General features: G+C 41.9%; 2 long non-coding RNA genes across 5 annotated transcripts; one reads left to right on the top strand and one right to left on the bottom strand.

The window, feature by feature from the left end:
• Nucleotides 1–140: 140 nt before the first annotated feature.
• LOC130532704 (uncharacterized) lies at nucleotides 141–18,921 on the top strand. Of its 2 annotated transcripts, XR_008952412.1 has the most exons (4): nucleotides 141–382; nucleotides 483–746; nucleotides 17,871–17,923; nucleotides 18,011–18,921. It is a non-coding gene; the product is annotated as an uncharacterized LOC130532704 (long non-coding RNA). The 2 variants fall into 2 exon arrangements; XR_008952414.1 differs by lacking the exons at nucleotides 17,871–17,923; nucleotides 18,011–18,921 and adding an exon at nucleotides 1,644–2,461 and having other exon boundaries at nucleotides 145–382.
• Nucleotides 6,304–10,876, bottom strand: LOC130532697 (uncharacterized). 3 transcript variants are annotated; one of them, XR_008952410.1, is made up of 4 exons: nucleotides 10,376–10,876; nucleotides 9,764–9,925; nucleotides 7,120–7,345; nucleotides 6,304–6,976 (listed from the first exon to the last, which is right to left on the bottom strand). It is a non-coding gene; the product is annotated as an uncharacterized LOC130532697 (long non-coding RNA). The 3 variants fall into 3 exon arrangements; XR_008952408.1 differs by having other exon boundaries at nucleotides 6,304–7,345; nucleotides 9,764–9,928; XR_008952409.1 differs by lacking the exons at nucleotides 9,764–9,925; nucleotides 10,376–10,876 and adding an exon at nucleotides 7,811–7,957.
• Nucleotides 18,922–23,046: the final 4,125 nt, after the last annotated feature.

Here is a 23,046-nt window from a genome sequence, read left to right as displayed (position 1 = left end):
GCGTGTGATTGCATATGTTTGTTGGCTAGGTGGCAGTGGTTAGTCGCAGAGCAAAGCTTTTGTAGATGACATCTTCATTGTGATTATGCACAGCCCCCCCAGCCACCCACACACACACATCACCACCACCAGCAGAAGCGGCAGGGACCTCACCATCAATGCATTATTAAAACATGAAAATGTCCCATCTCTCCCCCCAGATCATAATTTAACCCGATCCAACATGAGGAGCAACGTGATGTCCAGCCACTCCTTGCTGACATCATAAACCCCGTTGTAACTCTTCCTGGGAGTCGGGGTACTCCACAATGCACACGAAGCCTGGATTAAGTCATCGGTTTGTCAGCCCCCCTGAAGTTTGACAAGACCCTGCACTTTTTTGGTAAAACAAACATTTTGATCAGCATGCGGAAACAAGGGTGGGGGAGGCAATCTGGTGTGAGGTAAACATCACTAACGGGTTTCCCTCTACTTTTTTGCAGCTGAGTGTGGCAGCACTCCTGAGTATATGCACACGGCGGGAGCCACCATGGCGACAGGGCCCGTCTCCACTGACGAGCCAAAGTTTGCTCTTCCCATGGTGCTTTGTGTTTGGGTGATATCCCTCTGAACTCCCACAACTTCATCAAAGGGGAGCGAGCCGAGCAAGAAGGGGCAGAGGAAGAAAAAAACAAAAGAAAGGAAAAAAGAGAGGAGGGAGCCCTGCTTTCCTAATCACAAAGCCCACTGGGGCTTCAGCTGCGGAGGTGAGGGTGAAGTAAACAATTTTGTTTTTTCTTTGCTCTTTCATTTCACGGCCTCTTTTGTTTCAAGCTTTTCTTTTTTTCTGTAGCGGAGGGAAAGCGGGATGATTAATGCAGATCCCCTCCTTATTTACTCTCTAGTCTCACCCTTCTCTGTTTTGGGAAGATTCCCCCCTGGTAATTAATTCACAGAAGAAATAATTAGACTGAGAGCAGCGCAGAGAGGGGAGAGGGTGGTATCTGGAGAGGAAGCCCTGAAAAGACAGTTCGAAAAATAAAGAGAAGTGATAATGACGCCTGGCTGAAAACTCAGATTGGGCCATTATGGACTCAGGGCTATAGTGGCCAAGAATATTAAGGCTCTAGTTTGGGTCGACTTGGTGGTGCCCATATTTTTTAGATAACAGGGATGTTAACAAATGTAAAATGATGCATGGATGAAAGGGACACGTTCCAGTACCCTGTTAAAATCTGATTGGTCGGCCTGTTTGCTGTATAATGATGTCTCCAACAGCAAAGGGAAAAGGGTTACTGACATCCAAGTCCTGCCCTCCTTCCTACATAAAGGCACAAGTATTCCTAATTTAAAGGCTTCCAAACACAATTAAGCACTTTTCAGTTTCAATTCTCTTGGTGTCATTTTGTGTGAGCGTGAATGACTCGATTGAGTCTGTAACAAATTTTTTGGAATGGGCAATGCAACCCCTTTGAAAGGCCCACAGAGTGCTTTTTCACCCTGATTCTCCGCTCGTTTTCTTCTCCTTTTGTCAGTTTCCCTCCCTCACCTCCATTTCCCTCACTTCTCCAAAGCTTTGTTCTCTCACTTGCTTTACGAATGCTTCCCTCTCTCTCACATGTGCTCAGTTTCACCCTGTTCCTCCTCTGTGCTCATTATTCAAGCTCTCCTTCTGATGCAGCCAAGGAAGAGGACGCATTCACAGCCTCTGCTGAACCGGCGCGGCCCTTTGACTTCGTTCTCAGGAGGAATGTGTCGGAAACGTGCTTTAGCTCTTTCGTCGGTTTCTCTGGAAAGTAATTTGGGCTTAACTTATGATGAGGCAACTTCATCACTCATTAAATCTTTTGAGATACTTTTGAAAGTGATCCGTGTTTTCTAAATGAAAGTAATACCACACGGAAAAACATGCAATCAACCCTATGCTGAAAATATGGCTTCCCAGAAAGCCTCACATGAAAACTCTTCATCATGCTCGGGGCACCGATGTCAGATTTTGATTCAAACACTGCTAAGCGGTTACACAGAAGATGCAAAAGCAGAGTCACAGTCAGACAGAAACTATTCAGAACTTTGCGAGCACAGGAAGGCAACATACATCAGTCAACTGTGCCCATGAATCAACCCATCCACTTTATCACCTTGGTCTTTCAGCCATGCAAACAGACAGGATACGTGGGTTGACAATATGTGTGTGTGTGAGTGCATGGTGTGGGTGTGCACGCACCGAGGTGGCGTGGTGTAAAGTGATAAGGCTAAGTGAATGATTCCCTCCAGTAAACAGAGCGGAGCAGCAGACCAGACGGAGGGCAGGAACGCTGCCATTGGAATCTGGATAATCCATTCTGTCCACTTTATTAACATCATCATGGTGGAAGCAGAGAGTGAGAGACTGAAGTAAACACAGAAAAGGAATGAAGGAGTGACAGATCTGTGGGATGATGACATGCTGTGAAAATAAATAAAGATTCGGTTCAGCGCATTACAGCAGCACGTATATTCATTTAAAGCGGATGTAAACCTTCATTTGTGCCTATTACAGTACATATCTGCACCAGGTGGTCCTGCAGCCATCGAAAGACATAAGACATTTACAGAATCTGAGGAGACGAGGGACTGTCTATCCCCCTTTGACCTCCAAGCCCCCAAATTTAATCACTACTAAAAGCACTTACTAGTTCATGGAGGGAGAGGATGAATGGACTGGTTATAGTAGGACAGGGAGGATAAACTGACTGGTTATCGTGGGACAAATCAAATCACCAGAGCTGTTTCAGTGGAGCAGGGAGGATAATTGGACAAGTTATAGTGGGACAAATGGACTGGTTTAGAGAGACAGAGGATGACTGGACTAGTCGTTGTTGGTTAGAATATTGATACAGAGGATCAACGGACTAGTTATAGTGCGACAGAAGCAATAAAAGCAGTGGTTATGGTGGGACACAGGATCAGTGGACTGGTTATAGCAGGACAGAGGGAATAAAAAAGACTGTTGTGGTAGGACACAGAATCAATGCACTGGTTATAGTGGGGCAGAGTTAATAATTGGACTGACTATAACAGAACAGAGCAGTTAAATGGACTGGTTATGGTTGGAGACTGAGGACAAGTGGACTGGTTATGGAGCAATAGGAATGCTATTTGGACTGGTTACAGTGGGAGTGAAAGGCTGAGCCATGATTTGAAAATCCTGGTTCGTGCACAGCAGATGTCCTTTATTGTTTTTACGCCATAAATTTGGTTCAGTAGAAAAGTCTTAACACAAAGAAACAAGATTAGTTTGATTTATTATTTCTGTTTGGAGTAAATCCCTTCTAAAGCCACAACCACACAGTTTATTGTTGTGGATTAGGTTTTCATGTTACCAATTCTTTCTCTTTAACGTTTCTGTCACTAGAACACAGTCGCGTTCTAGTGTCCTCTTTACCCTCAGACCCTTGAGGAAAGCTCATTTTACAATGTTTGGATTCAACTGATTTAGTTAATCTGCTTATTGTCAATTATGCCTTGGCCCTTTCGGAAAATGCAGCTCAGGAAAAAAAAAAAAAAAAAAAGGTCCCAGCACGTTGAGAGGAGCCGAGCGGACGGCCAGGGAAATTTCCAAATAAAAGCAGGCCATGCACGAGCATTAGCAGCGTCACACAAACAGCTTTCTCATTGTGGAAAAAAGCAAAAGTCTCCAATTTTGATTCGTTTCACATCAAGAGCTGCTGTTTTATTCTGGACGTGCGGGTTTTGAGGTCAGAGTTGTCATGGATTTTATGTGTATGATGAAATAGTACACACAAATGGACATGCACACACACGCACACACAAGCATTACCATTTTATACTCACACTAAAAAATGAACTAAAACCCAAAGACACACCTATATGCCATATTTAGCAACAGCATTACAAGTCTTTCACTGTACACACATGCACACACAAACGCCCACATGTGCACACACATACACATGCAGGATTCAGAAAAAAGCAACACTTAGAAGTACCAGAAGTAACAAATAATTCTTTGAAAAGTCTCCAGTTGATCCAAAGCGCTGCAGCACTTCTGACAGGAAATAGCAAGCTTGACCACATTTTACAATAGCCTTTAAAATGCTCTTCCTGATCTACAAGGGCCGTTGGAGCCCTGGATCCATCATATTTGGAACAGCTGATAGCTCCAAATCATCCCAACAGACCACACTGCTCTCACAATGCTGGTTTACTTCCCAGAATCTTTAAAAGTAGACTGGTGGAGGTTTGAAATCTTCCTCTTTGAGAACATTTAGAGAACAGGTTATAAGCATACTAACACTCATAGTTAGGACAGGCTAAGCTTATCTTTAGAATTATCAATCAAATGCTATCTCCTCTCCTCTCCTCTCCTCTCCTCTCCATTATTGGATGCAATTTCATTGAGACATATGGCAAATATCTCCTTTTTATTATTATTTTTTTCTCCTTCCTAATTTTTGTTTAGAATTGGGAAAAGAAAAAAAAAATATGAAAGAGACTGAAAAGTTGAAATGTTTCCATTTTTGGTAATGACTCAGTGTATTTCCGTGGTTTGCCCTTTAATGAAGCGTGTGCTTCATGGGTGTTTCTAGCTGATGTGCGCTGTAAATATTGTAGGTGTTTATGTGTATATCTGCAGCCCACAACATCCATGTGGGTGTGAACACTCTTTAACACATTTGTGTACACACACATGTGTACATAACACATACAGTGTTTGTGTATTAATTTAAGTAATGTATAGATGGGAACCTATAATGATCCACTGGAAGCTGTGGGTGAACTCTTAAAACCACTAATCCTGGAAGGTGACATCAGTTAATCTTGGCATACAAGCCTAGTGGTTAGTGCAGTTGCCTCACCACAGGTCCTGCTGTCAGGATGTCACACTTCTTCTCGAGTGTGCATGTGTGGGGGAATATTGTTCTTCAGAAGATCAGTGATATTAAAAGAGGAGGAAAAATTGAAAATCATTCTTAAATGTATGGGTGGCCAGTGGATGGAGGCCAGACTTGTGGTCCCATTTACTGGTTCTTGTAAGGAGGCATGAATCTGCATTCTGAACTAACTAAAGGAGGAAAAGGGAAGCCTGATGCCATAATCAAGTGCTTTGCAACAGGGCATATAAAAGCATGTCAAATGCTTCCAAATTCATTAAAAGTTAGAAAATGTTTGACCTTCGTAAAAAGCCACAGTTGGAATAATCCTTGTTTGACCACAGAGTTGATTTTTTTTTTAATTATCTAATTTAAAATCAGCCTGCAGTTTGAAGCCTAATTTTGGTTACCACTTCACATATGGTTCAAAGTGGCTCAGGTCCAACTGGGAGGCATCAAAGGCACCACTGGCTATAATATGTGCTCAGTTTAATTTTTAGTAAAGCTTAAAAGTCCGACTAGGTTTTGACAACACGCCAACAAAATATTTGTATGTAAATTAGAGACTGATCTGCACAAAATGGGAATTGATGCCCTTTTTTAAATGGAATCATTTACCATGAGAACAGTATTGGCCCAAGAATCGTACCATGGAGAACTCCATGTGAGTAAAGGCAAACTTGATATCCCAAAGCAGCCTCTCTGTAAAGGACTCAAACTGTTCCTTTAAGTTCTACATTGCATTCAAGGTGAAAGAGGAGGATGCAGTTGTCTACAGTGTAGGAGCACTCCAGGATAGTTATAGTGAGAGACTTTAAAATGGCTTTACATATGCTAAAATAAGACTGTCTAGAAAACAAGTCATAACATTTGCCTGTCCACACTGCTCTATGAATGCTAAACTTCAATTGAATTGCCACTGCAAACTCAAATTCCAGCAGCCACACCGTAAATCCTGAGGGTGGAGAGGTAAGGTTTGATGATTATCACAGAGAACGGATACATTAGGACGGAAACAGCTGCGTTTATAATGGTCAAAGGAATGTAAAGGTGAAAACGTAAAATGAGCAACTGGGTTTTATCTGGTCAGTGAAACATGATGCATCGGAAACAACTGAAAAATGCCCTGAGGAGCATGCTGGCACGAGGGAACTTTGGCTTGGTTTAGTAGATTCGAGTCCCCTCTAAAGGTAATGAGAGAGAAATACTGGTTTCATCTTTACTGAAAACAGGTTCATCGTCCAGGGATGAGGTATGTGTGCCTGTGTCACCCTGGGACAGGTTGTCTATTTCAAATGAGAGGGTTTTTGTACACCTACACACCCACCTCATCTGTCTCCTGTGCCTTCACTTAGCAACAGGCCCGTCAGATCCTTCCACCCTCTACTGTTTTTCATTAGTTATGTTCAGAGAGCAGCTGACACTTTTATACTAGAGCAGATGCCATATATACGGGACGTGGCTAATGAGGGGGAAGCCTTCACAGCCACCACTGAGCCCTGTTTCCAATTTATCTACACTACATACATATACAAAATATGTGTAGCTTTACCCAAACAGTCTTCTAAACGCAATAATGCCCAATTTCTTCATTAATATCAGGAAAACAAATTCCCTTATTCAGAGGATTGACATTTTAATTGCTTTGAATAAACATTGCTGGATGTCAAGAGACCACCCAATGAAAATTCTTTTAAAATTAAAATTGACTCTTTCTGTCATGTTGTCTTGTTCTTGAGACACCTAATGCAAATCTAGCATAACATTTCTATGTGGACTGGTTACAGCAGGACAGAGATAATGGTTTCTCAGTGCACAGCCTTTTTGAGGGTGGAGGGGGCTTCTCAGGAAGTCCAAATGGTGATTTGGATGAACACAGAATAAAAGATGGCAGCATCGTGTCACACTGACAGATGCTTGAAGAATGTGGCTGAGAGGCTACACCATAAAACACATTAGACATCACCTGCAGAGCTCCCACATTCAGTCAGAAAGAAGCAAAGCTGAACACAGCAGCAATTACTGGGTTTTTCTCTGGAGTCCTTCCGACCACGAGAGAAACTCGACACCCCGGCGTGACCTCCACCACAGACAGATCACCACGTGATGACGGTAAAGCTCTGGAAAATTAGCAGGAGAAATGTGATCTCTACTGTTTATGATCTTCTGATTATCTCACACATGTGCAGTCCACCAGACTCATCATTAAGTCCTGTGGAGCAGCAGAAAACATACGTTGATAGAGAGAGGAAATGTTTTTTACTCAGTTCTGCAGAATCCTGCAATTGAACTTTCTTGTTGTTTGCACAGTGTTGTTGCTCTGATTCCATCAGCCTCTGCAGTTTCAGATGCTTTCCCACTTGACAGCCGCCGAGACGAGCCACTAATCTGTGAAGGTGTTGCAAACTCGCAGCGTGTCAATATTTATCAGTCCGGAAGCGCGCTGATCAATACAGACGGCTGGTGATAAGGAGCTCTTTAAGTTAACTCTATTAACACAAAGAAAGGAAATAAAAGAGATCAAAATGAAAACATCTGTCTTACACAAATCTAAGGCTTTTATTCTGTGATATCCTGAACAGTTTTATACTTTTACAAGTTTGACAATACCAGAGCTCAAGCAAATGCATTTACATGTATTGAGACATTTCGTATTATTTCAACATTTAAATCCATTCAATGTTTGTTTACATAGATAAATACTTGGTGCCTTTTAAAAGCTTTGAGCTTGTCTACTATGATTGAAATATCATGTATTTTGATAAAGCGTAAAATTTTATATGATGAAAAATAAATCCTATTTCTGCACGAATATTCACCCTTAATACATTTAATCAAAACACGGTTTCAGTCAATTTGTGTTAATTAAATCTGTTTAACAGCATTGTTTTAGGGGAGGGTAATTAAATTTAAAATGTGTGAGGAAAATAATATAATTTAATTCCACAGCCTACCTGGACCCCCTGTAGGGTGAGTGTCTGGAAGTATATGAGTGTGTTTCCTTTCTGGAGCTGGAGGGAAACATTCGGCCCCGTAAGTGCTCCACCTCGCCTTAAGATCATCAAGAGTACGTCCTGCTCTGATAGGAGCTGTTGTTCTTGACTCCATAAAATCCTGCTCAATCATTGCTCAGTTCATACCAGGAACTGTCTGAAAACCAGCAGTGCAGGGTCGATACTGGAGCAGAGTTCAGATGAGGTTTTCAGCAGCAGTTTTCAGTCTTTATTAGTTATTTACCAGAGGTGTCCAGCAGACAACATATTTGCATACTGGGACCTGTGTCAGATATGTATTTACTGCAGATCCAGATTCATAAAGTGAATTCATTTGGTTAATGATTGCATTGTCTTTGGTCTGGTCTGGTCTAGACTCAATGGCTGGAAACTTCTTACAGGACAATTTGTTATGGTCTGTTAAGTTACTGGCTGGAATTTGCTTTTAAAATGTTTGTTTTTCAGCATTTCCTCACATTTTTAGGGGGACATCTTTTAAATGACATCACTATTTTTCTAAAGCCAAAGTCCCCAGCTTCCTCCATAAGATTCTCACCATATGTCTTTTGAGAGATCCAAATAGTTGTGGAAAATTTGGTGAGATAATTCAGACTAGTATGACATAAATATAATCAGCCACTTTAATATCTGGTGGCCTGCAGAATTTGGTAATGTTTTACCCTCCAGGGAGTCATTAACTCCCAACACCACTCTTGCCTCAGCCAGTGCAGTAAACACAGAATTTGCCACCTTTCCTCCACATGCTCATCAGTATCCAAACTCCCAGACTGTGATGTCATCACAGGAAGCAGAAAAGAATTCCTCTTTGGTGACAAACCGGTAAATGATCATGGGCATCATCAATGACATCACAGAGTCAAACCTCAGGGTGTTGACGAGCAACTGGTTATTAACTTTATTAAATTTGGGCATTTGTCTTTGTTGCGCTTTGTGTTCTACTTCTGTTTTAATCCTTTCCCCAATGTCATGCATTTTCTACCTTCCCTTTTCATGTGTTCTGCAAGATTACCTTTGTTGTTCATGTCTGTCCTCTTAAAGACCCCACCCCAATATGTTGCACGTGTTTAATGTTCACTTTCAAGTACACAGTGGACAAATAAAGGTGTTGGACAGATACTAATTTTAAACAAATGCTGGCTAAATATGCTAAAGAACAAGGATTATCGCACATTTCCATGCCAGATGTTATATTAATCTAAGTAATAGTCACACAGAGTAATAGCATTTCAAGTTATTAAGCCTCACTGAACCTGCGTGAATAACAGGAATGTGACACAGCTTCATCACATGATGTCCGTGACCTTTAAAGCTCAAAAACAGCAAGATATAAATTTATTTTGGACAGCTACCACTTGTAAACTGTAAATCAATTCAGCTGAACTAACATAAGCTGCAGTTAATGTTTAGCTAACATTAACCTTTAAGTTCTTTTCACAGTATCAGTAATGGCAATATGTTGTCAATGTTATTGTTTTTAGTTAATTAATGGTTAGCTACAGCCAACAGGAATTTGAAAATGATCCCGTATTTGTCTCATTTCTGTGTTAAGGGTTTTCCTTGTAAATATTGTTTGGTGATGCTGTTTTAACAAATTCAGACAGTGGTTGCAGAGTATTCTATTGAGGACACATGTTGTTCTCTAATGAGAACAATCTTTTGTGCTAAATTCCGGGAGGCTAACTCTGTCGTGTGGGGTAGCACCATCCGTTTGCTCTTTGTTTTGTTTGGTTTATTTTTGTAGATGTTTTTAGTAAGCTGCTACTTGGCACTTTTAGCTGTATTTTTAGGGGATTTATTTAAAGAGCCAAAACTAGCCAAAGTACTAATCGCAGCAGGATGCAGTCAGGAAGGAACATGCACACATAAGCAGAGAGAGGAAAGTAAAATATCAACCTGTTTCTATAAAAGGAAGATAACGAGCAGCAGTACTACTTAGCGGAAGCATGCCTCAGGACACAAACACACGCAGGTGGGCCAGTGAGGTCATCCGGGATCACTTTCATTATCTCCGCTGCTGCTGTTCAACTATTTGCCAGCTGGCCTTAGACAGTCTGACTGCTGGGAAGATGAGAGGGATCAATAAGAATGGAGAGTTCTGCAGCACACTGTTGTATTTATCATCAATGCCACTTGCTAGAAAATCACACAGAATGTTTAGATTATGTTGGCATGGTGCACTAGCCTTTGCATGAATTAAGGAAAATATGTCGGTCTGGGCAGTTCATGCAAATGAGCAACGTGTTTGCAATCAACTACAGTACAGTACAGTACATATCAAACATTGCTGCATAATGGAAAAATGCAACTTAATCCATTACATTGTTGACATAAATGGTTAAAGGTGCTCTGTAATTGTTACGGTGGAGAACCTTGCTGGCCATGTATCCCTCAATTGGAGCTTATTGCTGATCTTTTTTTTTGAAAAGTTTGAAAAGCTTAAAATATGCTAGGAGATTATTCACACAGGAAATTATAAAACATACATTAAAACAAGACCTTGCTCACCTGAGCTGGAAGTTCTCCACTTTGACTGGAACAGAATTTAACAAATTTTGCCCTATTTTTGAGTGGCAAAAGGAGGAGCCATTCCAAAAATTAGCTGCAGGTATCCTTGTTTCAAAAAATCTGTATCCTTTTTTGCTTGTTTTTTCCAGTCAGACAGTGCTCCACAAGCCCACAACCATTTGCTTTCTAGAGCTACAGCTTATTTGTTGGGATTTCTGGTTTGTGTCTGTCTTTGGCCTGCAGGGTGTGGTGTTGAGCGCAATTGGGTGCAGCTGGCACTGCAGGCGGGCACACCTGTAGGCAATTTACATCTTGCTGCCTATTTAAGCAGGTTGTGCCTGCCTGTCAGTGCTGGGGTGTCTGTTCACGGTCCTGAGTGTGTCTGTTTGTGTGGGGAGTGCGTTTGTTCGTCTAGTGTAGGTGCTTGTTCGGGTTCCTTGGTGTTGGTAGGGTGTCTGTTTGTGGTGAAGCTGTTTCGTTGCTTTCCCTGTTGTATGTTGGTGCTCTGAGATTCCTGGAGGGTCGCTCCTATTCCCGTGCTTCCGGTTTTCCTGGAGGGCTGCTCCTGTTCCTATTCCTGGTCTCCTGGAGGACCGCTCCTGCTCCCCTTGCAGTCTGGGAGGGCTGCCTCTGCCCTCAGTGTCTCGGGGCACGTTCGTGTGGTGAGCGTGTCGCGCCGGACTCCCGAGTCCTCACCGGTCCAGGAGGACTGCAGCTTGTTGAGGACTCACCGGTGTTCCGAGTTCCCAGCAGGGGGACTGTGTTTGGTGTGAGGACTCGCAGATGGACCTGGGACGGGTGGACGCTGCCTCCCGATCCCCCTGCGGTCCAGGAGGACTGTTTCTGTTAATGTGTGCTCCCCTTCCCTGTAAATAAAGCCTTTGACCTCTCCACCACTGTGTCCTGGTCTGCGTTCGGGTCCGCTACCACCTCGTATCGTAACATAATTAACCCCTGAAGGTTTCTCAATTTCTGGATTTGCTATCTCTCACATCTCAATTGCAACATTATTAAAAAGACACCAGGACATAGGCCGCTACAATAAAAACGGTAACAATCCAGCAGCAGGCCCACTGTCTGCTCCATTGTACTAGGAGGGGCACTTCCAGAGCACTACAAAATGGCCTGCAACAGACCACTGTCAGAGCAAGACCCTGTGTGGTGGAACGAGGGACTTTTGTCCACAGGTGGGTCATTTTCTCGCACCAGAATTTACTGATTAACCACTGGTGGCCTGTTTTAGTGACCGATGAGACCAGGTTCACATGGACTGTATCAGACAGATATGAGAGACTCTGGAGATGCTGTTGACAATAGTCTGTTGTCAGAACATTCTCCATGATGATCAGTTTGTTAGCGGACATCAATATTCTCAGGAGGATTATCCATGGAGAGCTACACAAACCCTCTTGTGTCGAATAGAGGTGCCCTGGAAGCTGTTTGGCACCAGGATCTTCAGGCACAGATCAGATTATTTGCTGCTCCAGTGGGCCCTGGGTTCCTGCTGGTGCATTACAGTACCCAGCTTCATGCGAATGGAGTGTGTCAGTAGTTCCTGGACAGTTAAGGCATTGACTCTATTCTCTTTTCCACCCTCCTCCTAGACCTGAATTCAATCAAGTACCTCTGGGACATCATGTATTGTTGCATCCACCACTGCCACGTCACACCACAGGATGTCCAGGAGCTGACTGTTGCCCTAATCCAGGTCTGGGAGGAGATCCCCCTGGAGACCATTTGTCATCTTATCAAGCGCATGCCCAAATTTTTGTAGGCAGCGTGTTCAGGCACAGAGGCTATAAACACTACTGAGCAACAGTATGAGTTGTCTTTAGTAAATTCGATCCAGTTTGTGATCTAATTTTTCCAATTTGATTTTAAGAAAGATTCTGAATCCAGCCCTCAGTGGGTTAACAATATGAGTTACCATTGTAACATTATTTGTTTTTTAATGAATTACACTATGTTATCCAAAAGACTTCTAACTGGAGTATTTCATTCATCGAGATCTGGGATATGGGATTTACGTGTTACCTTTATTTGATTTTTTTTACAAGCAGGGTAGAAACATTACAATTTTACACAACTTACATCTGAGTCACACAGCCTGACTCTTAGCCCAGTCTTCCACTTGTTTTCTTCCAAATGTTAAATGGTAAATTGTTTTGTCTTGTGATGTGCTTGGGTCATTTCAAATCAGGTTCTAACTGCAATCATGCAAATTTCTTGTCTCCTGCTGAGTGAGAATGACATCACACATTTCCTGACTCACTCCAGGTTTGTTTTTCAGGAGTAAACAGAAGTGATTGTACTTAATTTCCTTTACACTGCCATTTGTTTCTAATAGGTCACCTGTACATGCAGGCAATAGATAATGTCAACGACAACACCCCTAATTATAAATAGTTGTGTTTGCAAACTAAACTTGACTTTAAGACTACCGTAATTTCCGGACTATAAACCGCTACTTTTTTCCTACACTTTAAACACTGCGGCTTATTTTACGGTGCGGCTTATTTATGTTTTTTTTCGTGGCGCTCTATCACAACTATTGTAAATCAGTCATTTTTACTAACCCTCATCAACATGGAAAATACTAGAAGAAAAGTATATGATGCGACTTTTAAGTTAAAAGCGATCACTCTGGCGGTTGAAGAAGGAAATCGAACTGCTGCGCGTAATCTTGGCATACATTACGGTAATCAATGGCGAGAAGGTGGAGACGCCCGCCTGAAGAATGGATCCAAAGCAAAAAGACGACAAAAGCTTTTAGACGTAAACATCGCCGGTGGCCCTAGCTTGAAAACGTTCTGGAAGACTGGGTCAACACACAGAGAGCAGGCGGCTGCGGTGTTTCCGCTGTACAAATCAGACGGTAAGCAAAAGCAATCGCCACCGCAATGAAAATAGAGGATTTTAGAGGTGGGCATTACAGACACCGTTAAAAAAAAAAAACATTTACCGGTAGAATATATTTGTTTATGTTGCTAAGCGGATTAAATTAAAAGTTAAAAAATCCTAACATGATAAAAATTGGATTTAAGGTCTCTGTATAAACATACAATTGAAAAGAGTGGCTGTTGTTTCTTACCTGTCAGTTTGTCACTGGTCAGTGACTCGTCTCTTATGGTAATAAAAACATATACCGGTACTGAATGTTTTCGATCTAATTTTTTATATGACTACGTAGGATACCTGCGGCTTAAAATCCGGCACGGCTTGTATAAGTACAAAATTGATTTTCTTTCTAAAATTAGATTATGCGGCATATAAACAGGTGCGCTCTATAGTCCGGAAATTACGGTACTTGTAAAGATGTTAGCTCAGAAGAATTCAAAGGTTAAGAGTCAAGCTAACACACCCAGAAAATGTAATCAAAATTATATCTGTTCTGGTCATGTGTGAGAGCTGTCTGCGCAAGCCTGACCTGGAAGTCAAACAACAGGTAAAAAGATACCTTAACAGAACTTGGCGAAAAGTGGAGTTCAATTCTGGATGTATAAATGCAATGTTGCAACATTGTCCACTGTTGTGCCAGTTTACCTCTGGGTTGCTAACACGGTAGCTTGCAATTGACAACTGCTTTAGTCTGTGACACTGTAGTTGTTAAATGTCTGCTACAAGGAAAATAAAAGAGTACACATTGATACCTACATGATTCCAACAATAAAGCCATAATTCTCAGTCTTATTTAACAGCTACACTAAGCTATGTCTGTAGCTCATAACTGTACCTGTTGTTTAAAGCAACACCATGTAATTATCAAACCAAACTATTCACATCTATCAGGATAACCTCAGTTCAATGGTAGGCACTTCATTTTTCTGCTAATCTATTGTACGCTCGTATTAGAGCCCATTTCATCAATGACTGCATGTAAAAATGTAGCTGTGTCACATGGCCTGTATCATAAAACCAAAGTTTACTTCTAAGTTACTTCACATTGCAATCTTCAGCACTGGCTACTGTATCCTGTTGTTGATTTATTGGCTGGCGTGAAGGGCATTTTCCAATCTCAATCATAGAGGAGCTTCATGGTGTGTAATCATCCAAATCTTCTCTGCATAAATCTGTCCCCAGGCTGTCTTTGAGCCAAGGCTTCTTTTGGAGTTTTGGCTCTACCGATAACGCTCCCATCTGCAGATGTAACATTCCCAATGCATAAAAACGACTGGAAAAATCTACAACTTAACACTTTCAAGATGCCAAACTGTTCAAGTGTGAGGCATCACTTCTAGATTTCTAGCACCTATGCCATGACGGGAGATCTCGCTTTCTTAAAGCCATGTGTCCAGTACATGCAATCAATCATCCCAGGCGTCATAGGCAAACACATTTGTTACTGTTATAGAGAAGCCTGACTATATAATTGATTACCGTTTTATTTCCAGATTTGTCTTGTGCGAGGAAAGACATGACTTCACTTCCACTAAATCCTCTGCAGCATTTTGTTCCCATGTGACGCACCCTATAACAGCCCACTTGTCATGGTGGCAAAAGCAGATATGACATTAAAGAATGGCTCCAACACAATAAAGTGAAACCATCCCGCACGACGCTGAAAATTCTCCCCATGATGAATCAGAATGGGACGAACCCAGATGTCTTCTGCAATATGCAATAGGTTCAGTCTTTCTGCAGCCATTATGAAACAAGCTAGTGTTTGTCATTGATTTATCCACTTTCCACAAATCATTTGGTTATGTGCCACCAGCAGAGATTTGACATTAAAAAAAAAAAAATCAAAACTACAGGTGAAAATTTACCACCTGATCTCCAATGTAAATTATATATTACATTACAGCTACGGACCATGATGAGCGCACTTGAGCACAAGACATTATGTGAATCCAAATTTGTAAATATCTTTTGGTTTTGAAAGTACAGATATCCAATCTGAATCATTTTCATGCCCTCCAAAAAAAATCTTGCACATCATCCATCTTCTTCTACTTATCTGGAGTTGAGTTGTGGGGCCAGTAACCTAAGCAAAGAGGCACAGACCCCCTCTTCCAGGGGGATCCTGTGGCATTCCCAGGTCAGCTGCTCCTGTAGATAAGCTTTCTGCACAGGAAACCACAGACTCAGAGGACATTTTCACCTCTTCTAATCTTGAATATTTGGTCACTACCTACAGCCTGTGTCAAAAGGTGAGGATAGGAATGTGTTCCCCTCGTAAACCGAAAGCTACCAAATAACAATAATGTATCAAGATACCCAATGAAGAAGTCTGTGTCACTACTGATGCCACACCAATCAGCTCCCTGCTGCTGTCACTCTTGAACTGGCTCCAGAGATGCTCAGACCGATTCACATGGTGCAGGATGTCCCGGGATCCCAGACCCAGAGATGGCACTCCACCCTTTCTTTGTAGTGAATACCTGTAATATGTTTGGCCTTGTGCTCCGTGTTGCCAGGTTTCTGTTTTCTGAAATGACTGGTGTTTGGTCACATGGTGACACAGATATTTGATAACTGGACAAGCATAGGGAAGATATCTTGGTTGCCAAATTGAAATTGAAAAAGGCGGTAACAACAACAACAAATTCCATAATCCAAAACATATTTTACTAATCTCTGGAAAAATCAACAAAAGCCACAGAAATCAGCAAAACTCAATTTCTTTGATAATGCTCAATCCTTGTTTTCATCTTCAAGTCTGACAATCATATACTTTTTGGAGGTTTGACTGAATATTGTTCCATCTGACTAATGATACCTTCTCAAACTAAAGTACCGTATATGAAGGAGAACCTTTTAGATTTCTGATGTTACTTTTTGCTAGTAGTACTAACCTGCCCAGCTGTAGTCATGAAGGATCAAAAACCCTGTTGAGCGGTCAGTCATGTTAATAACCCAATAAAATCCCACTGTTGCCCATTACAGCAGGATCTTTGGTAAGTGGTTGTTGCCCGGTTGAGTTTCTGTCATCCTGGCATATTTCCACCTCCATAAATGGGGCTAAAGGAGTGCTGCACCTTTTTTCCAAATTCAGCTCTTGCGTTTCCTTATTGATGAGATGACGTGAGTGGAGGTATGAAGAGCTTGTTTTTAAAATTTCTTTTGTCTCCCTGAGGGCAGATGTTGCTACTCCTGTATGCTGACGCAAATTACCATTTTTATATCTGAGGTGGGAACAACACAGGTGGGACTGTTAGAAGAAGGTTCATTATGTTAAAATAACTGTTGCTGTACAGATTACACATTTAATCCCGTGAGGCTGACCTGACGACAACACACAAAGATGAGAGTGAGCGTTTCATGTGAGCAGCATTTGACACACACACGCACGCACGCACGCACGCACACACACACACACACACACACACTGACTGACTGACTGACTGAGTGATTGATTGATTGATTGATTGATTGATTCCATGCCCACCTGGGCGGTGCCTCCTTCAGACTCGGATCCTCTACCAGAGGCCTGGGAGTGTAAGGGTTCCATGCAGGATCTTAGCTGTTCCTAGGACTGCGCTCTTCTGGACAGAGATCTCTGGTGTTGTTCCTGGTATTTGCTGGAGCCAGGCCAGATCCTGTGGGACTTCCAGATCCAGACTCACAAGATGGTGGTGGCCAAACAGCCTGACATAATGGTGGTGGATAAACACCAAAAGACAGTGGTGGTGATAGATGTAGCAATCCCAAATGATAGCAACATCAGAAAGAAAGAAAACGAGAAGCTAGAAAAATACCAAGCGCTGAAAGAGGAGATAGAGAAAATGTGGGGTGTGAAGGCAACAGTGGTCCCAGTAGTGATTGGGACACTAGGGGCAGTAACCCCCAAGCTGAGTAGAGGGCTCCAACAGATTCTTCGCCCAGGTGGGTGAGGAAGAGATTTTTTTTATATATATTTATATGCTGCCCCTATTTCCATATTAATCAAGTAAACCTATCATGAGTCAAATTTCTAACAAGAGATTATATTCATATTCAAAATATGTACCTTTACTTTGATACACTAGTTTTGGATAAACAAACGTTATTTAGTTAGATTTGCAGAAAGTAGGGGAAATGTTGGAAGTTACAGCATACTGTGTTGGAAGCTTCTTCATATAAATGCAGATGTGTAAGCATACATTAAGAACTAACACCTTTTTGTTGTTGTTTCTCAGTACACAAGTGTAACATTCCAATTATCATTGGCTTTTGCAGTTTGGAAATATTTAGGTTGTTCGGCAGCATCTAAGCTAATTTCTGTCACTATCTGTGGAAAAGTCGTTAATGTCTCTTCAAAAATGGATTTTCCACCGCACATCAGTTTCACAGTTCATTCAAAAGTTGAGGTTAGAGCTTGTTTGATGTTCTGGTGGACCAGATATGATACCCTCTCATTTCACGGGGACAACCTCAACATCTGCCATCTTTATACCACATGAAATGTGTGGTTTGGCCTGTCTCTGTGGTTACCATGGCAACCATTACATATTTTGCACAAAAACATTTGTTTCTTTCATTTTAAAATTTTTGCTTCTTTCATTTTTGTTGCTAGCGTCCTTGTAGGTGGCCTCCTGTCCACACTGGGATGAGATCACATGTTCGCAGGTATGCTTACTCCGGGCGCTGCACTGACCAAATGAACCATAATGCTGAGCTAAACATCCACAAGTTGATCTGATCCTGTGTTTGCAGGGGGAGGCCAGTGTGTGTTAGTCCTCTGCACTGCAGCACTATCTGAGCTAATCTGATCTCAGGCTGTGGTGGAGCAGAGAATGCTGCTCAGTTGAAAAACATTGACGTTACTGCTACATTAATTTCACTGACACAAAGTATTGAGGACAGCAATGCAGATATCAGATTTTCTGCATGAAAAATGTTGGAAAATAAGAGAAAAGATTAAAAACCCACAAAAATTTAAGTCAAACCATTTCACTGCTTCCAGTTGTTTGTCATGACAAGAACTGGTTTCTTTTTTGTTTGTTTTTTTGAGAAATCCTGACATGCTTCCTCCTGACAGGATATTTACCTCTGATGGGGTTGTTCTGTTTTGAGGTTGGCTTGTTCACAGGATTATGGAAAGGCTTCTGGCCTGACTTCACTGGAACTTGATGGAAGAGAGTAGCCAGGGGCGAGCAATGGCCAATTGAATATTGAAGTCAAACCAAATCACGGACAGATGTACAGTGGAAACAAATTTTCACTCCCATTACCACTGCACCACGAGGGATTCGCAGAAGACAGTCAAGAGATCTAAAAATACTGCATGTTTGACAGACACAGATTGGCCAATAATAGAAATATAGCAATTAAATATTGCAATTGCGATTCATGAGTGCCAAGTAATTGGGTCTCTGGGGTTACACCCACTTCCGTCACCACACAAATATAAAATTTCATGCAAATGATGTTGACGCCATTGAAAATTGTGCAAACACACAGTATGGTGATATGTTCCAGCTATGTAGAAAAGTGCAAATATTGTAAAATTTATACCTGTACATATGGCTTCTAAGCCATATGTTTCACCATTGTGATATGTGATGTCAAACACCGGACACATGTTCATGCCTTTACACCATTAAAGATACAACTTCTTGATTACAGACTGAAGAATGGATGTTGTCTTTCTGCTTCCATGAATGAATCATTAAAGTGTAACTATGACCCTAGGTTATGGCAAACATACGTCTAGGCAGAACTTCAAGGGGGTTGACAGAACAAACAAACAGCATCATCTATAAATTCAACACTTCTTTAAGAAAATTTATTCCAAAACATGCTTCAAGTTGCATTTCATTGGAGTCATTCCATTGTTGAAGGCGTTAGGGCTGATGGTTTTCTGTCTCTTAAGCATATTGTAATGTTTGACTACTGTTTTGTGAAACATGGCTACTGTTGCTACAGGTGATCCCTGGTTGCTAGTTGAGCCAACCTAACACCATATAATATTATGTCTCTCTAAGCTCCCCAGCTCGCTGGTTGCATTCGATTCACTTGTTTTCCACATATCGCGCAGCGCCAGCTCCACTGTTAGCGGCAGAGCACTCTCAAGGGGCAAGACTCTCTTTGGTTTTGGACTTGAGCACTCTTTCTGCCAGTTAATGAGGCCCCTCTTTAAAAATGAACGACAGAGAAAGCGGGTGAGAGAAACTTATCCCTCGCTCGGCTGCATCTGAACAGCTGCGACTGTGGTTTCCTCCTTTTCTGTGGTTTTGGGAGTCGTGCCCTTTAGACAATGTACCTCTGCTGCGATGTTTAATGGCAGCTCATCTGAGATGGAACCAGAGAGAGAGAGAAAAAAGAAGAGACAGACAGAATGAGATACACGCTGCTGGCAAAAAGCGGGCTGTACCCTTAGAAAGTGATAGATAGCAGGTAATTAAAAGACATTTGTTACGCAACTTACCAAAAATCCCACTTACAAATCAAATCGTCAATAATTACAATGCTGGGTAATTATTCTCTCCTTGAGCAGAGAGAGAACATTTTGAAATTTAATAGCAGCTGGCTCATCTGCTGTAACCAAAACACCACACCGTGCACACTATTAGCCGGCTCCCCTGGCTTTTCCAGAATGCTTCGGCATAAGACTGATATCTAAGACATCCAGACACATGCTGTTAGAGCGGCATGGAGAAGTAATCATCAGGAAAGAAAGACGAAAAGGGTCTGGAGGAGATGAGAGGTTACACAACTGAAGCGTGATGTCGCAGCCAGGCCTTGTGGTTACGGATCTGTGAGTTGGTGGCAAAGACTCCAGCATTTCAGTTTTGGAGCTTGATTATATGAGCCTATCTAAAAGGCTTTCAAAGTTTGTTAAGGGATCGGGAGTGCACAGGATAAACTGGTTGTCAAAAAAAATTGTAAGACACATAAACCAGCAACAATAACACAACTTCAACATTATCAGTTTAGTGGTTGCAGTGCCTTGACACTTTCATTGGAAAGGACACTCTCTGACACTCCGTGATTCCTCCTAGGATAATTTGCAGGTTACTTGTGGTATCTAGTGATTTAGTTTGTGGTCCCTAATTTGAGGTACTACTACTTTCTGGTGGTTTCTGTGCACTCCACTTGGGCCTTCGAGGAGAGTTTTATAATTAAATTTCTTCCCCAAATGGTTTCACAGCTCTGAAAGCAAGTAAAGGGTGCTGGCAAGAACTCAAAGACAAAAGAAGATAAAGAAGCAAAGTTGGAAGGTGGAGAGATAAAAAAGTCAAGGACAGTTTATGAAGGAAGGGAGGAAAGACTTGTTGCTAGACAGGGAGATGTTTAATCTTATTCATGACAGGAGTCAGCCATCCTTGCCTTCATGCCATTTTAAAAAAAATATTTTGCTCTTTCCTCATCTTTCTTTGACTCAATACAAGTAGTAGTGTTTTGTCTGTCTTTTTGTTTGCAGGACATGACACAAAGTATTTAGTTTAAATTTTTGATGGCAATTCCTGCGTGATCTGGACTGCTATTTTCACGAATGAGGATTTTTAAATGTGCCCTAGCAGACTTCCTGTTTATGCAGCACTTGCCTGTATAGCTACATCTGCTCTCCAATAGGGTTGAAAAGGTAGTTCAGGTCTCCAAAATGGAACACAGCTCTGAACGCAGCTACGATGATGGTCACAGGTTTGCATCACTGTCATTGTAGGAGTACAATATGCTCAAGCTAACTGTCAAAACCAGTGCGAAGAGCAAAAGGAAGAGATTAAATCACGGCAGATAAAATGACACTAATTGTTGCTGGCTGTCCATTCATCCATCTTCTTCCGCATCTTTGGAGTATCCTGAAGGATTGTAAGATTGGCTCTGAAACTTAACCCTGTCTTGTGGGTCCTTAGAGATCTATAGGGTCTTCCTAAATAGGACATACCTGGTAAACCTCACCAAGGAGGTGTCCAGGAGGCATCCTCACTAGTTGCTTCAATGGCTGTATTCAGAGTTCTCTCTCACTCTTTTACACAATTTAGGACAGCTGCATTGTTATTTTTCACATGCATGCGTTGTTTGGTTGCAGGTAAACATACAGACATCTTTGTCATTTGAAAATTGAAACAATTCAGTGGTAGGGCAGGACAAGTGACTGTGGAATCCAGAAGGAGCCCTCGGTTTACCACTAACAGCAACCAGAGGCTTTCCAGTGCAGACCGTGCTGTGCTTTAAACAACCACTTTGTTACCGCAGCGAGGGATTCCAGGTGCCCATCGAGAGCGCCACGCTAGCTGGACACTCACCAGTAATCCCTGTTCACACATATTTAAGGCATCGGAAATTTGACTGTTCCAGGATCTATGATCAGTAGGTAATTAAGAATGGTTAGCATGAAAATGCTGATTAGTAGCATCATTCCTATTATTACCAGTCAAACTGGACTTGCTTCAACACTCTCTAGTCAATAAAGATGGGAGATTTATACAAGTGGCAAAATGAGAGAAAAGCACCAACACTCATGATGATGCTTTGCTCGTGATCGACCAAATCAACTTTTTGCTTACTGACTGTTCCTCTGTGAGAGGTGCTCTGCCAGGGGTGTGTGGGCCAATGCAACAATAAAAACCATTGTTGCATTTGTTTAGGCAAACCATCCAGGCTGTACCCTCCCCTTTGGACATGATTTGTGGGTCTAATATGGGCATCTGATTTGATTCAAGAGAAGCTGGAAAACATCCTGTTTTCAACCCTACATACAATGGATATTTAGTAGATTTGAGGTTCTATCATTTCATAGCTTTCTATGTTTTGTTTAATTCTTCTATTTAGGAGCAGAGGTGGAAATTATATAGTTGTATGATTCTTATTTTATTTTTGTCCTCTTTGGGCAGCCAGATAGTCTGCAGATGGGTAATTTTAAATGACTCTACATTGAATATAACGGCAGCATGAATATGGGCTAATACCTACTTGACTAAAGATAAGTAATGGAAAAAGTCCAGACATTTAAACTGCCTAATTAACCCTATCCCACAAACAAACGGTACACGTCACCATTCTTCGTAGCACATGCTCGTATCACCATTGCATTACATCCACTTTTGAAAATGGGACCTTTTGCCACATGTCCTGTGAACCTAAGGCTGTTTGATGACACATCTAAATCAGTGAAAGCATTTTGAATGCTGCTGTGTGCTAAAATGCATTTATGGTTATGTCTGTGTGTAACCAAGCTTTGGTAATAACATGGCTCACTAGCCAAGCTGCCCAAATACCACAGAGGCCAGCCAGTCAGTCACCATAGAGGCTCCAACACACACGCACAGACACACACACACAGACACACGTGGAGCCACACACAGCATGCTCCCGCTGTAAAGGTACACTCTGCTCCTGTGGCGACTTCACAAATAGACTTGTTTTCTTCACACTGGAAAGTATGACACAACGCAACACACAACGCCCTCAGCCCTTTTCAACCACACCCACCTACGCCTTCACACATGAAGGGAGATGGCAGAAGACGGGCGGGGTCGATTCGATTCAGGAGATGTTTCGAGCGGATGCCAATAAACACTTAGTGATGACGGGTGAAAGAGTGGATACTTCAGAGGAATCTTTTGATGTCGGAATAGACGGGCCACGCTGTTCTGTGCAAAGACTCAGCAGGTTAACATGACGCAGAAAAAAAAAATTATGTTGGAAGTTGTGAAAGTTCAGCCAGACTGGAATGGGACATGATGTTCTGTGCATGGCATGGTATGGCCAAAGCTAGGCTTCATTTTTGGCCACACCAGTGCAAC

This window comes from Takifugu flavidus, chromosome 1 (genome assembly GCF_003711565.1).
Source record: "Takifugu flavidus isolate HTHZ2018 chromosome 1, ASM371156v2, whole genome shotgun sequence".
NCBI lineage: Eukaryota > Metazoa > Chordata > Actinopteri > Tetraodontiformes > Tetraodontidae > Takifugu > Takifugu flavidus.
This window is presented reverse-complemented; position numbering and strand designations above follow the sequence as displayed.